The sequence below is a fragment of the Geotrypetes seraphini genome, chromosome 8 (genome assembly GCF_902459505.1).
Source record: "Geotrypetes seraphini chromosome 8, aGeoSer1.1, whole genome shotgun sequence".
In the NCBI taxonomy this organism is placed as follows: Eukaryota; Metazoa; Chordata; class Amphibia; order Gymnophiona; family Dermophiidae; genus Geotrypetes; species Geotrypetes seraphini.
Genome location: NC_047091.1, coordinates 68,475,943 through 68,488,456, shown reverse-complemented (window position 1 = coordinate 68,488,456; position 12,514 = coordinate 68,475,943).

Here is a 12,514-nt window from a genome sequence, read left to right as displayed (position 1 = left end):
TGAAGCCGTCGCTTGTACTTGATGATGGAAGCTTTCTGATAAGACAGATGCAATTAGCAATCCAGGAAGATTCAGTTCGTTTAGAAATCGTATGTTTTTGAGAAGCTGTGTTGAAGGAAACAAATAGTTGATTGGTGGCATGGATAAAAGCAGTCCTGTCTAGGTAGTAAAGTACCACTCTTTTGTCATCCAATGAGTGAAGAGTTTGCTCTGATGAAGAACCATATGGAGGAGGAAGAATAATGACAAAGAATGGACTGATAGATGTGAAAGTCCGTAACTACTTTTGGAAGAAATTTTGGATGAGTACGAATAAGTACTTTAGCGGGAAAAAATTGAAGATATGGGCAGTGGCGTACCTAGGGGGGGGGGGGGCGAGCCGCCCCGGGTACCAGCCCTGAGGGGGTGTTCCCGGCCTTGCCGCTCAGTCCCCCCCCACGCCCGAAGGACCGCTCGCCCCACTGACCTTCCAGCACACCTATGAAGCAGCCCGCAGCAGGATCGCGACGTAAGCAATCCCTCAGCTGCTTGGGCGCTGCTTCCTGCGCCGCGGTCCAGTCCCTCCTCTGACGTCAGAGGAGGGGGCGGGACCGCGACGCAGGAAGCAGCTCCTAAGTAGCGCAAATATAGCTGACGTCGCGATCCTGCTGCGGCTGCTTCATAGGTAGTGCGGGGAGGCCAGGGGGGCGAATGGTCCTTCGGGGTGGGTCGGGGATCTGACCCAGTTCTAATACCTCTCCGTCTCCGTGCCGACCGACCCCCTCAAGGACCGACCCTTGGAAACATGTTTTCAGGCTTGGAATCCAGTTAAAAGGCAATAGACGCTCTGTCTATACCTGGGACCAAACTGAAAGAAATTTGTCCAGCCCTGGCAAGTTCAAACCCAACTCAAACCAAATTCTGCACTCCTGGGGAAGGGGGAGGTTTTGCTTCTGAGAAAGTGCTCCTTAGTACATCAGAATCTCTGTCTGCTTCTTGGCACCAGCACTGGAGAAATAATGAGACGCCCTACTTTCTTTCTGCATGTGAAGCCATCTGGAGGGGGGGGGGTGTGTTTGTGAGTACCAGAAGGCACTGCGAGGAAGGAACGGGGTATATTAGTAGATCTGTGTGTGATGGAGGGCACTAGGGCCAGCAGGAGTGAGGTACATAGTTAGAGCTGTAGAGGGGGGGGGGGGAGAAGGAGGGTGTCCCTATTGCAAGGGAGGAGTGAGGTTTTCCCTCGCCTTTTCTTCAGTCCTAAAGTTCACATTTTCTGGCTTTGGCTGCCTTCAGCAGTCATGCGACCGGGTAACAAAGCCCCCCTGACCCTGCACGCTGTCTGATTCGGCTGCTGTTGAACAGTTTGCGTGCCGGAACCCTTCTCAGGCTGAGTGGAATTTGGGTTATGAGCTGCAGGGAGTGGTTGTGAATTTCTCCGTGAGAACCTTGTGCATCCTCCTCCAGCTTGAGTCCGCACTAGACGTCCCCACGTAGACGTCCGCAATAGACGTCCCCACTAGACGTCCGCAATAGACGTCCCCACTAGACGCCCGCACTAGACGTCCGCAATAGACGTCCGCACTAGACGTCCCCACTAGACGCCCGCACTAGACGTCCCCACTAGACGTCCGCAATAGACGTCCCCACTAGACGCCCGCAATAGACGTCCCCACTAGACGTCCGCAATAGACGTCCGCAATAGACGTCCCCACTAGACGTCCGCAATAGACGTCCCCACTAGACGTCCGCAATAGACGTCCGCAATAGACGTCCGCACTAGACGTCCCCACTAGACGCCCGCACTAGACGTCCCCACTAGACGTCCGCAATAGACGTCCCCACTAGACGCCCGCAATAGACGTCCCCACTAGACGTCCGCAATAGACGTCCGCAATAGACGTCCCCACTAGACGTCCGCAATAGACGTCCGCAATAGACGTCCGCACTAGACGTCCCCACGTAGACGTCCGCACTAGACGCCCGCACTAGACGTCTAGTGCGGACGTCTACGTGGGGACGTCTAGTGCGGACGTCTACGTGGGGACGTCTACGTGGGGACGTCTAGTGCGGACGTCTAGTGCGGACGTCTACGTGGGGACGTCTAGTGCGGGCGTCTACGTGCGGACGTCTACGCGTGCGCGTCCTCGTGCGCGCGTCTTACATTCAGCACCAAGTGGCAGAAACCTAAACCCCAAACTCAGATAAATGCATTCCCAGGCCTTGTTCTCCCCTCCTCCAGGTCAGATTGCTGTTGAAAGCTGAGGCAACAGGAAATACGTCAGCCTCGGGGAGGATCGGAACTCAAGCTGGAGGAGGATGCACAAGGTTCTCACGGAGAAATTCACAACCACTCCCTGCAGCTCATAACCCAAATTCCACTCAGCCTGAGAAGGGTTCCGGCACGCAAACTGTTCAACAGCAGCCGAATCAGACAGCGTGCAGGGTCAGGGGGCTTTGTTACCCGGTCGCATGACTGCTGAAGGCAGCCAAAGCCAGAAAATGTGAACTTTAGGACTGAAGAAAAGGCGAGGGAAAACCTCACTCCTCCCTTGCAATAGGGACACCCTCCTTCTCCCCCCCCCCTCTACAGCTCTAACTATGTACCTCACTCCTGCTGGCCCTAGTGCCCTCCATCACACACAGATCTACTAATATACCCCGTTCCTTCCTCGCAGTGCCTTCTGGTACTCACAAACACACACCCCCCCCCTCCAGATGGCTTCACATGCAGAAAGAAAGTAGGGCGTCTCATTATTTCTCCAGTGCTGGTGCCAAGAAGCAGACAGAGATTCTGATGTACTAAGGAGCACTTTCTCAGAAGCAAAACCTCCCCCTTCCCCAGGAGTGCAGAATTTGGTTTGAGTTGGGTTTGAACTTGCCAGGGCTGGACAAATTTCTTTCAGTTTGGTCCCAGGTATAGACAGAGCGTCTATTGCCTTTTAACTGGATTCCAAGCCTGAAAACATGTTTCCAAGGGTCGGTCCTTGAGGGGGTCGGTCGGCACGGAGACGGAGAGGTATTAGAACTGGGTCAGATCCCTGAAGAAGCTCATTCTCCTTCTATCAGTTTGGTTCGGTGCAGTGGCGTACCTAGGGGGGGGCGGGCCGCTCCGGGTACCAGCCCTGAGGGGGTGTTCCCGGCCTTGCCGCTCAGTTCCCCCCCCACGCCCGAAGGACCGCTCGCCCCACTGACCTTCCAGCACACCTATGAAGCAGCCCGCAGCAGGATCGCGACGTCAGCAATCCCTCAGCTGCTTGGGCGCTGCTTCCTGCGCCGCGGTCCCGTCCCTCCTCTGACGTCAGAGGAGGGGGCGGGACCGCGACGCAGGAAGCAGCTCCTAAGTAGCGCAAATATAGCTGACGTCGCGATCCTGCTGCGGCTGCTTCATAGGTAGTGCGGGGAGGCCAGGGGGGCGAATGGTCCTTCGGGGTGGGTCGGGGCATCAGGCCTTCAGGGTGGGGCGGGCGGGCAGGCAGACTTTCAAGGGGGAGGGGGGGTGACAGGCAGGCAGGCAGGCCTTCAAGGGGGGGTGCAGGTCTTCGGGGGGGGGGGGGTGCAGACCTTCAAGGGGGTGCAGGCCTTCAAGGGGGGGACAGGCAGGCAGGCCTTCAAGGGGGGGACAGGCCTACAAGGGGGGGGGGACAGGCCTACAAGGGGGTGCAGGCCTACAAGGGGGGGGACAGGCCTTCAAGGGGGGACAGGCCTTCAGGGGGGGTGCATGCCTTCAGGGGGGGTGCCGACCTTCAAGGGGGTGCAGGCCTTCAAGGGGGTGCAGGCCTTTGGGGGGGTGCCAACCTTCAAGGGGGGGTGCAGGCCTTCAAGGGGGGGGACAGGCCTTCAAGGGGGGACAAGCAGGCAGGCCTTCAAGGGGGGGACAGGCCTACAAGGGGGTGCAGGCCTTTGGGGGGGTGCCAACCTTCAAGGGGGGGACAGGCCTTCAAGGGGGGACAAGCAGGCAGGCCTTCAAGGGGGGGTCAGGCCTTCAAGGGGGGGACAGGCCTACAAGGGGGTGGGACAGGCAGACCTTTAAGGGGGGACAGGCCTACAAGGGGGTGGGACAGGCAGACCTTTAAGGGGGGATAGGCCTTCAAGGGGGGGGACAGGCCTTCGGGGGTGCAGGCCTTCGGGGTGGGTGCAGGCCTTCGGGGTGGGTGCAGGCATTCGGGGTGGGTGCAGGCCTTCGGGATGGGTGCAGGCCTTCAGGGAGGGACAGACCTTCGGGTGGGGGGTACAATCCTTCGGGGAGGGTGCAGGCCTTCAGGGGTGGGGTTTAGGCCTTCAGAGGGGGACAGACCTTCGGGTGGGAGGTAAAGTCCTTCGGGGGGTGCAGGTCTTCAGGGGTGGGGTGTAGCCCTTCGGAGGGGGGACAGACCTTCGGGGGAGGGGGGTCCTGGTGTAAAAGTACACAGAGGGAGAGAGGGAAGGGGGGGTTCAAAGATACGTGCATATGCCAGACTTTGGGGGTTAGAAATAATGGGTCTAAAAACAGAGGAGTGGGAGAGAGATGGTGCATAATGGGATTTAGGGAGGGAAGGAACAGAAAGGGAGAGAACTTGGAAACAGGGGATGGTGTGGAGGGGGGAGAGAGATACTGGATAGGAGGATAGTTGGGAACAGAAAGGGAGAGATGGTGGATCCTGGGGTGGTGGGGAGTTGAGAAAAGGTGAATCTGTGGATGGAGACAAAAAAAAGGAAAGATGCCAGATCTCCGGGAGAGGGAAGGGAAACGGAAGGGGAGAACAGAGATGGCAGACGGATGGTTAGCACGGAGAAAGGAGACCCTGGCAAGCAAGACAACAAGAGCCTGGGACCAACAAGATTTGAATATTGATCAGAGAACAAAAGGTAGAAAAAATAATTTTATTTTCTGTTTTGTGATTACAATATGTTAGATTTGAAAAGTGTACATGAGACAGCTTGAAATGGGAACTTTTCTATTTTTGTGAATGGCAAGGCTGAGTTCAGTTAAAATATATGCTTTATAAGAAAATATAATAATGTGTTTTATAAAGTTTATAAGCATTGCTGGCATACTCGGTGAGGTGTTCCTAGTGTTGGTGGTGGTGGTAGCATGTCAGTGTGTTGAGAGGAAGAGGTAGTCTGGGAAATTCTGCTGAGCAAACTCTGGGCCCATTTCCACCCCCAGTTAGTCCACTCCACTCAACTGGTTCACACACTGAGTGGGTCTTTGGGTGTTATTTCTGGGTAGTTGTTTTAGAATCTCTTCCAGTGGTTTGTCAGTATCTCCTTCTGGTCCAAGGAAGGAAACTTTGTCAACCTTAGCATTGACCTTCAGAATATGTTTGTAACAGCGCTGCTTGTGTGGCATTAGGCTATGTAGTGATCGAAAGAAAAAAACAGACCTTTGCACATTTTTGCACTATATGGTGGGTGTATGAGGAGATTCATTTCCTGCACAGTTAAGTCCATGTGAAGTTACCTTGTGCTGTATTTGACATCTAGCAAGGTCTCTGTTTGGAAGGAAAGATCTAAGCTTAAAAATGAAGTGGCCAGAAGTTATGTTAAAAGTAGATAGCGTAGCTGGTTTTAAGAAAGGTTTGGACAAATTCCTGGAGGAAAAGTCCATTGTCTGTTATTAAGACATGGGGGAAGCGTCTGCTTGCCCTGGATTGGTGCACTCAGTTGTTCCCACTTGGAGAACCTATTGACTTTTACTGCTTTTCTGTGTGGCTTTAACATTTTTGCTATTCAGTATACCTAAACTATTATTCAGTAGAAAAAATTTGTTTGTTCAATCAAATCCTGTGTGGACATTGGACTTCTATGAGTGAATGTTCTGCTTGATTGAACAAACTAAATTTTTTCTACTGAATAATAGTCTAGGTACAATGAAAGTAAATAGCAAAAATGTTTGAGTAGATAATTAAGGAAATCTTTTTCATATTGCTTGCTTATGGACTGGGAAAAAAGACTGTTCAAGCAAATGTCTCCAGAACTGCTTTAATGGAAAAATGTGATTTTTTTTTTTTTAAAGTACTTTGTGAAATTTATTGTTGTTGTGAAATTTATTGTTATACTTTGTTTAAACTTAAAAAGCGGTGTCATTAACAGTGAATCTAATCGAAAAATCGATTCAACAGGGTGAATCGGATCGAATGAAATATTTTTCTCTGAATCGGGCAGCACTATTGGCTACCATGAGAATGGGCTACTGGGCATGATGGACCATTGGTGTGACCCAGTTAGGCTATTCTTATGTTATGTTCTCATCTGTAGGGGCCTTTGTTTTCACTTCTTATTTTAATGTATTTTTTTCCTGGGAACTTATCAGTGTTTTTTTATAATGGGAACAAAAATGGAAGAGAATTAATGTGTGTGGAATGGGGGGGGGTAACTAATTTCTTCAGCTAAATAATTCAATCCACTTCAAACAGACATAGGAGAACTCACGCACCATTCACACACCCTCCAACCAAAAACGTCAAAAGAAAAAAACTGTTCGACAACCTCCTAGCCATTCGAGCTGCAACACTTGACCCCCAACTCTACAACCTATTGACCTCGACCACAAACTACAAAACCTTAAAAAAAGAAATAAAAACCCTTCTATTAAAAAAACACATAAAACCAAACTAACATAATCAGAACTGTCCCAAGCATCACCTGCAACTACTCCATATGTACTTCTGATGTCATGACAATTCAGACATAATTTATGTTATGTTATGTTTGGAATAATGGTTACATAAATGAGGTTCAATAAAAGAAAATTTTCTGTGGGAGCATTTGTTGGAACTTCTGTTATCCTGATTTCTTCTATCTGTGGTCTTTCTTTAGCTAACCTACTTATCTGGGGCTTTCCACTTCTGCAGCTGCCCTTTTCACGGTCCACTTTGCGCTTGCACTCTCTGGGGAGGGGGGGTTGGGTCTGGGCTTGGTGGGGTAGGTGTGTCTGGTAGTTTTGTCTGGGTGGTGGCTGGGTGTTTCTTGGGTGCTTGTTGTGCGGATTGGTGTGTCTGGTGAGCGGTCTGGGTGTTGTTGCTTGTGGGGGTTTTTTTCATTATAAAATATGGCTGAGGGTCTAGTCCGGCTTATTATTCTTGTGGGTTCTGGGGTGGGATTTGTTTGCTTGCCCCAAGTTTTGGCCTTTTGTTGTGTATTGCTATGCCTCTCATTGGCAATTTTCTCTTGGGAGAGGCTTGTTCATGCTTGTTGTTGCTGTTACTCTCATTCTGTGTTCTTTTTGATAATGTATAAGTTTCTGTACAGACCATGGTTGCTTGTCTGGACCTTTTGCCATTCTCAATAAAAATACTTTGAAAAAAAAAAAAGAAAATTTTCACTGCCTGTTTCTATTCTGACCATTTATTCCATTTCATGGTTATTGCAAAAAAAAAAAAAAAAAAAATTTTACATGAGGGGGGGGGGGGGGGTGTCAAAAAATGATGGGCCCCGGGTGCCACATACCCTAGGTACGCCACTGGATATGGGTCATAGATGACCAGTGCTTGCCATTCGCTAATTCTTCTGGCTGAAGTAAGGACCACTAAAAAAAGCTGTTTTTCCATGTTAAGAACTGTAATGGAGCAGATCCCAAGAGTTAAAATGGATCCTTCATCAAATGATCCAAGATAATGTTGAGATTCCAGGCTGAAGGTGGAGTACTTAGTGGAGGTCAGAGATTAAGACCGCGCCAAAAATTGAGAAACCAGAGGATTTTGTGAAAGTGGTTTTCTATCCAAAAAAAAAGTGGTAGGCCCGATATAGCTGAAAGGTGAAGGTGTACAGAATTGGTCTTAAGACCTGAATTTGATAAGGGTAGTAAGTTAAGATGTGATCCACAGGGCAGTGGACTGGGTCTTGATCTTGTGAGCCTGCCCAGATGGAAAAAATTCAACTAAGATTTCCTGATAGATGGCTTTCTGGCTATGGCTTTCTGGCTGCAAGAACTATGGTTTTGACTGCTGTTGAGACTGGAACATCAGTGAGGATTGACCGTTCAATTTCTAAGTTGTGAGATGATGGAAGCTGCGAAGATTGGTATGTAGTAGGTGAGTATTCCACTGAAAAAGAAAAGATGAATAATCCCCCAACAGGATTGGACTGGCATCCAGAAGATTCAGAAGGATGGGATACCAGATCTGTCTGGACCAATGAGGCGCTAAAAGAATCAATTGAGCTTTGGAGATAGCGAGATAGGTGGAAAAGCATAGAAAGATTGGAGGTCCATGGAATTGAGAAAGTGTCCCTGGTGACTGCATGAGAAGCAGGTCGTAGGGAGCAATAATGAGCACACTGAACATTGTTTGTGGAAGCAAATAGATCTATCAATAAAGTGCCCCATTGGTGAAAAATGGATTGCAGTACTTCTGTGTTTAAGATCCACTCGTAAGGATTGAGCTTTCAGCTGAGGGAATCTGCAATGACATTCATTTTCCCTGGAAATGTATACTGCATGTATATCTGTGGAAGGGGAGGAGCAAAAGTCCATAGATGATGGGCTTCTTTCCAAAGGGGTAAGGACCCTGAACCCCCCTTGTTTGTTCAGACAGAATATCGCTACTTGGCTGTCTGAATCAGAAGCAGTGTGTTGCACAAATACTGGCTGAACGCTCTGAACGCATAATAAAATTGTACGAAGTTCCAGTAGATTGATGTGAAAATGGAGTTCTCTTGTTGACCAAAGACTCCGAGTCTGAAGGTGATTGAGATGTGCACTCCAGCCCTTTGTTGGAGGCAATGTGGTAATGGTGAGAAAAGGAGGTGGAGGCTTGACCGGCATCCTTGTTTGAGGGCCAGAGAGTGAATACACCAAGATAGGAAAACTTTGTCTAGTCTGAAAAAGGAATGAAAGTAGCCAGGGACTGAAAATGCTGATTTCAATTTAGCTTGACATGCCATGGCAGAGGACGCATGTGTAGTCACTCCCTCTATATTTACGACTTGAACAGGATTTGAAAAAATTTAAAAATAGCTTAAAGTGTCTTCTTTTTAAAGAAGCCTTTAACTAAAAGTTTATTTTCCGGTTGATTCCGAATTTCATCATCTTTTATTAAATTCAGATTATCTACCCCTTCTCTTTAGATTTTCCTATTCTCAAATTCTTTTCCTCACACCTTCCTTATGTTCTAACCTAATCTGATTAATACTTTTTTTTTTTTTATTGTATTTTTTCTTTTTTTCCTCCTTTCCTATTGTTTCATGTGGTTTGTTACCCCGGTTTGTTTTTTAATTTTAAAGTAATTATTTTTATTTACGATGTATTTGTGATTTAAGAAATCCAATTTTATTTCTTTGTAAAACGCTTTGTATCCTGAAAAGCGTTCAATCAAATAATAAAATAAACTTGAAACTTGATGTGGCATTAGAGAAAGGGATGCAGCCATGTAACCTAAGAAGGCGCAACACTCCATGTGCCAGAAGAGCGGAAGAATGTTGCATCCACGTACAGTAATAATTGCCTGATGACGTTCTTCTGGTAGATAAACCCTTGTAATGACAGTGTTAAGCTGTGCACCTATACCTGTATACGTGAGGTAACGCACAGGCTGCAGATTGGATTTGTCAGAATTAATTAGAAAGCCCAGTGCTTGGAAGGAGTGCACTGTGGCTTGAATGGTAAGCAACAGCTGCTCCTTGGAGTGAGCTACCAGGAGCCAGTCGACCAAGTAAGGAAAATACCATGTGATGTGTTTCTCTGAGGTCGGCTGCTACCACTGTCAAACACTTTGTGAACACATGTGGGGCTGATGGTAGGCCGAAAGGCAGAGCTTTGTATTGGTAATCTTTGTGAGACATATGAATCTGAGGAATTTCCAGTGGGCAGGACTAACTGGGATGTGAATATACGCATCTTTAAGATCCAAGGCGGCTAACCAATTGTGGTTAAGAAGAGGAAGGATTACTGGGAAGAGAAATCATTTGTAATGTTTCTGGTGTAAGAAGTTTATTTTCAGAGCACCAGCTGAGCAAGCGAGGAGCAGGCGAAGGGGAAGCGAGGAGACTTACAGGAGAGAGGCAGAAGGCAGGAGCTGGAGCTAGGGGCAGCGGCGAGAGTTAGCTCCACCCACCCCCACCGCATCAGCGAGGTCAGAGCCCGAACTACCCCTTAAAAGGGGCAGAGCCAACTGTGCGAGGCACACACTGTTTCAGAGCACCGGCTGAGCAAGCAGGGAGCGAGGAGCAGGCAAAGGGGAAGCAAGGAGACTTATAGGAGAGAGGCAGAAGGCAGGAGCCAGAGCTAGGGGCAGCGGTGAGTTAGCTCCGCCCACCCCTACCGCATCAGCGAGGTCAAAGCCCGAACTCCCCCTTAAAAGGGGCGGAGCCAATGGCACACGCTGTTTCAGAGCACCAGCTGAGCAAGCAGGGAGCGAGGAGCAGGCGAAGGGGAAGCGAGGAGACTTACAGGAAAGAGACAGAAGGCAGGAGCCAGAGCTAGGGGCAGCGGTGAGAGTTAGCTCCGCCCACCCCCACCGCATTAGCGAGGTCAGAGCCCGAACTCCCCCTTAAAATGGGCAGAGCAAACGGCACGCAGCCGTTCGGCGCGCAGCGAAGGCGAGCGGCAAAGGCTCTCGCCTTAGCGAGAGCGCCTTTGCGAAGGGCCGAGCAAAGACAGCCAAGGACTCCAGAACACCAGAAAACAGCAGGAAGGTAAGGAAGAAGCGAGCACACACGTAAGGAGAGCATACACATAAGAGCACACACAAAATAAGACACAAGACAAGAAAGGATAAAGAAGCAGCAGCAGGCTCCAGGGTCAAGAAAAAGTCCCAAGAGAGGACAACTAACCCACAAAGCAAAAAGCGGCAGAAGTAGGCAGGGAAGAGCCAAGCACAGGAGAGAGCACACGCACGCCCGCAAAAGACAGGGGAGAGAGCATCTAGTGGACTGTGAAGAAAGAGAAATGGAAGCAGCGAGAACCCGGAGGAGCTTCCCAGTATACTGCATGGAGTGTCATATGTATGACTACCTCCCCTCGGGAAGGCAGGCATACGTATCAGTCGGTGTCAGGAACTGGAAAGCCTGAAGAAGGAAGTTGGTCGACTGCAGTGCAGGGTTCAGGAGCTGGAGGGGCTTCACATCTCAGAAGCATCGTTCAAGACAGCTGAAGACCCCACAAGAGAGAGCCACATCGAGAAGCAAGTAAGGGAGCTCGAGAGATTCATAGGCCTACAGGCAGGTGGAAGAGCAGGATCATCAGCAGCGCTAGAGCGAGGAAGCTACATCCACACGAGATGGAGGACAGGGACCAACAGATGGAAGACAGGAACCAACAGACGCTAAGGATGAAGGACCACATGGAAGAATCGAGCATGCAGAGGGGGAAAGAGAAGTACTGAACCACACTGAGGATACAGACTTGAGACCAGTGAGGAAGCTGAAGAAGGGGAAATCTGCAGTCGTAGTGGGAGACTCAATCCTGAAAGAAGTGGACAGTCACGTAGCAGGAGGGAGAGAAGATCGGCTAGTGACCTGTCTCCCTGGAGCAAGAACGAAGGACATCACTGACAGAATCGAGAGGATCCTGGACGGCGCAGAAACAGAAGAGACAGCAGTGATAATCCAAGTTGGAACAAATGATGTCAACAGGAGAAATTACAGCAGGATTACGCTAACCGAACAGTTCAAGATCCTAGGAAGGAAACTGAAGCTGAGAACACAGAAGATAGCATTCTCAGAGATTCTGCCAGTACCGAGGGCAGACGTGAAGAGACAGACAGAGCTACAAGCAACAAACGCAAGTTGAGGAGATGGTGTGAAGACGAGGGATTCCATTTTGAGAGGAACTGGACAACTTTTTTGGGGAAGAACAAACTATTCAGGAGGGACAGACTACACCCGAGCACGGCAGGAATGAGGCTGCTAGCAAACAACATCAAGAGAGGAATAGAGCAGGCTTTAAACTAAGAAGAAGGGGAAAGCCGACAGTCAACCTGACGTCGACGGTTCGGACAAGAGTATCCAAAGAAGATACTGAGGGGGAAAAATGCAGGGAACAAGCAAAAGACGAACAACAGGAGTCCAAGGAACAAGAGAAACTGATGAACAATAAGAGGGGCAAACAAATAGAATTAGAGGAACAGGAGAAATCGAAAAATTAGATTGCGGACGAAAAAGATGCACCAAAGAATGAGGAAGAAAGGAACAGAAATCAGGGACTGGCAGCTCAAAAAGGGGATGGCAAGAGGAGCAAAACACAAGGAAAACCAGCAGGGAAAAGAAGAGACCAGGACTTAAATTGTTTGTACGCAAATGCAAGGAGCCTAAAGACCAAAATGGGAGAATTAGAAGTCACAGCCAAAAAAGAGGACCTAGACATCATTGGAATCAAGGAAACATGGTGGAATGAGGATAACAAATGGGACGAATTACTGCCAGGGTATAAACTCTATAGAAGAGACAGGACTCACAAAAAGGGTGGAGGTATAGCACTATACATAAAAGACACCATTCCCTCGTCCTATGGAAACACAGGCGGAATGATTGGAGTCATTATGGGTTAAATTACCAGGTAGAAATGGCTGTGACATAAAATTGGGACTGTACTATCGTCCGCCTGGACAAACGGAAG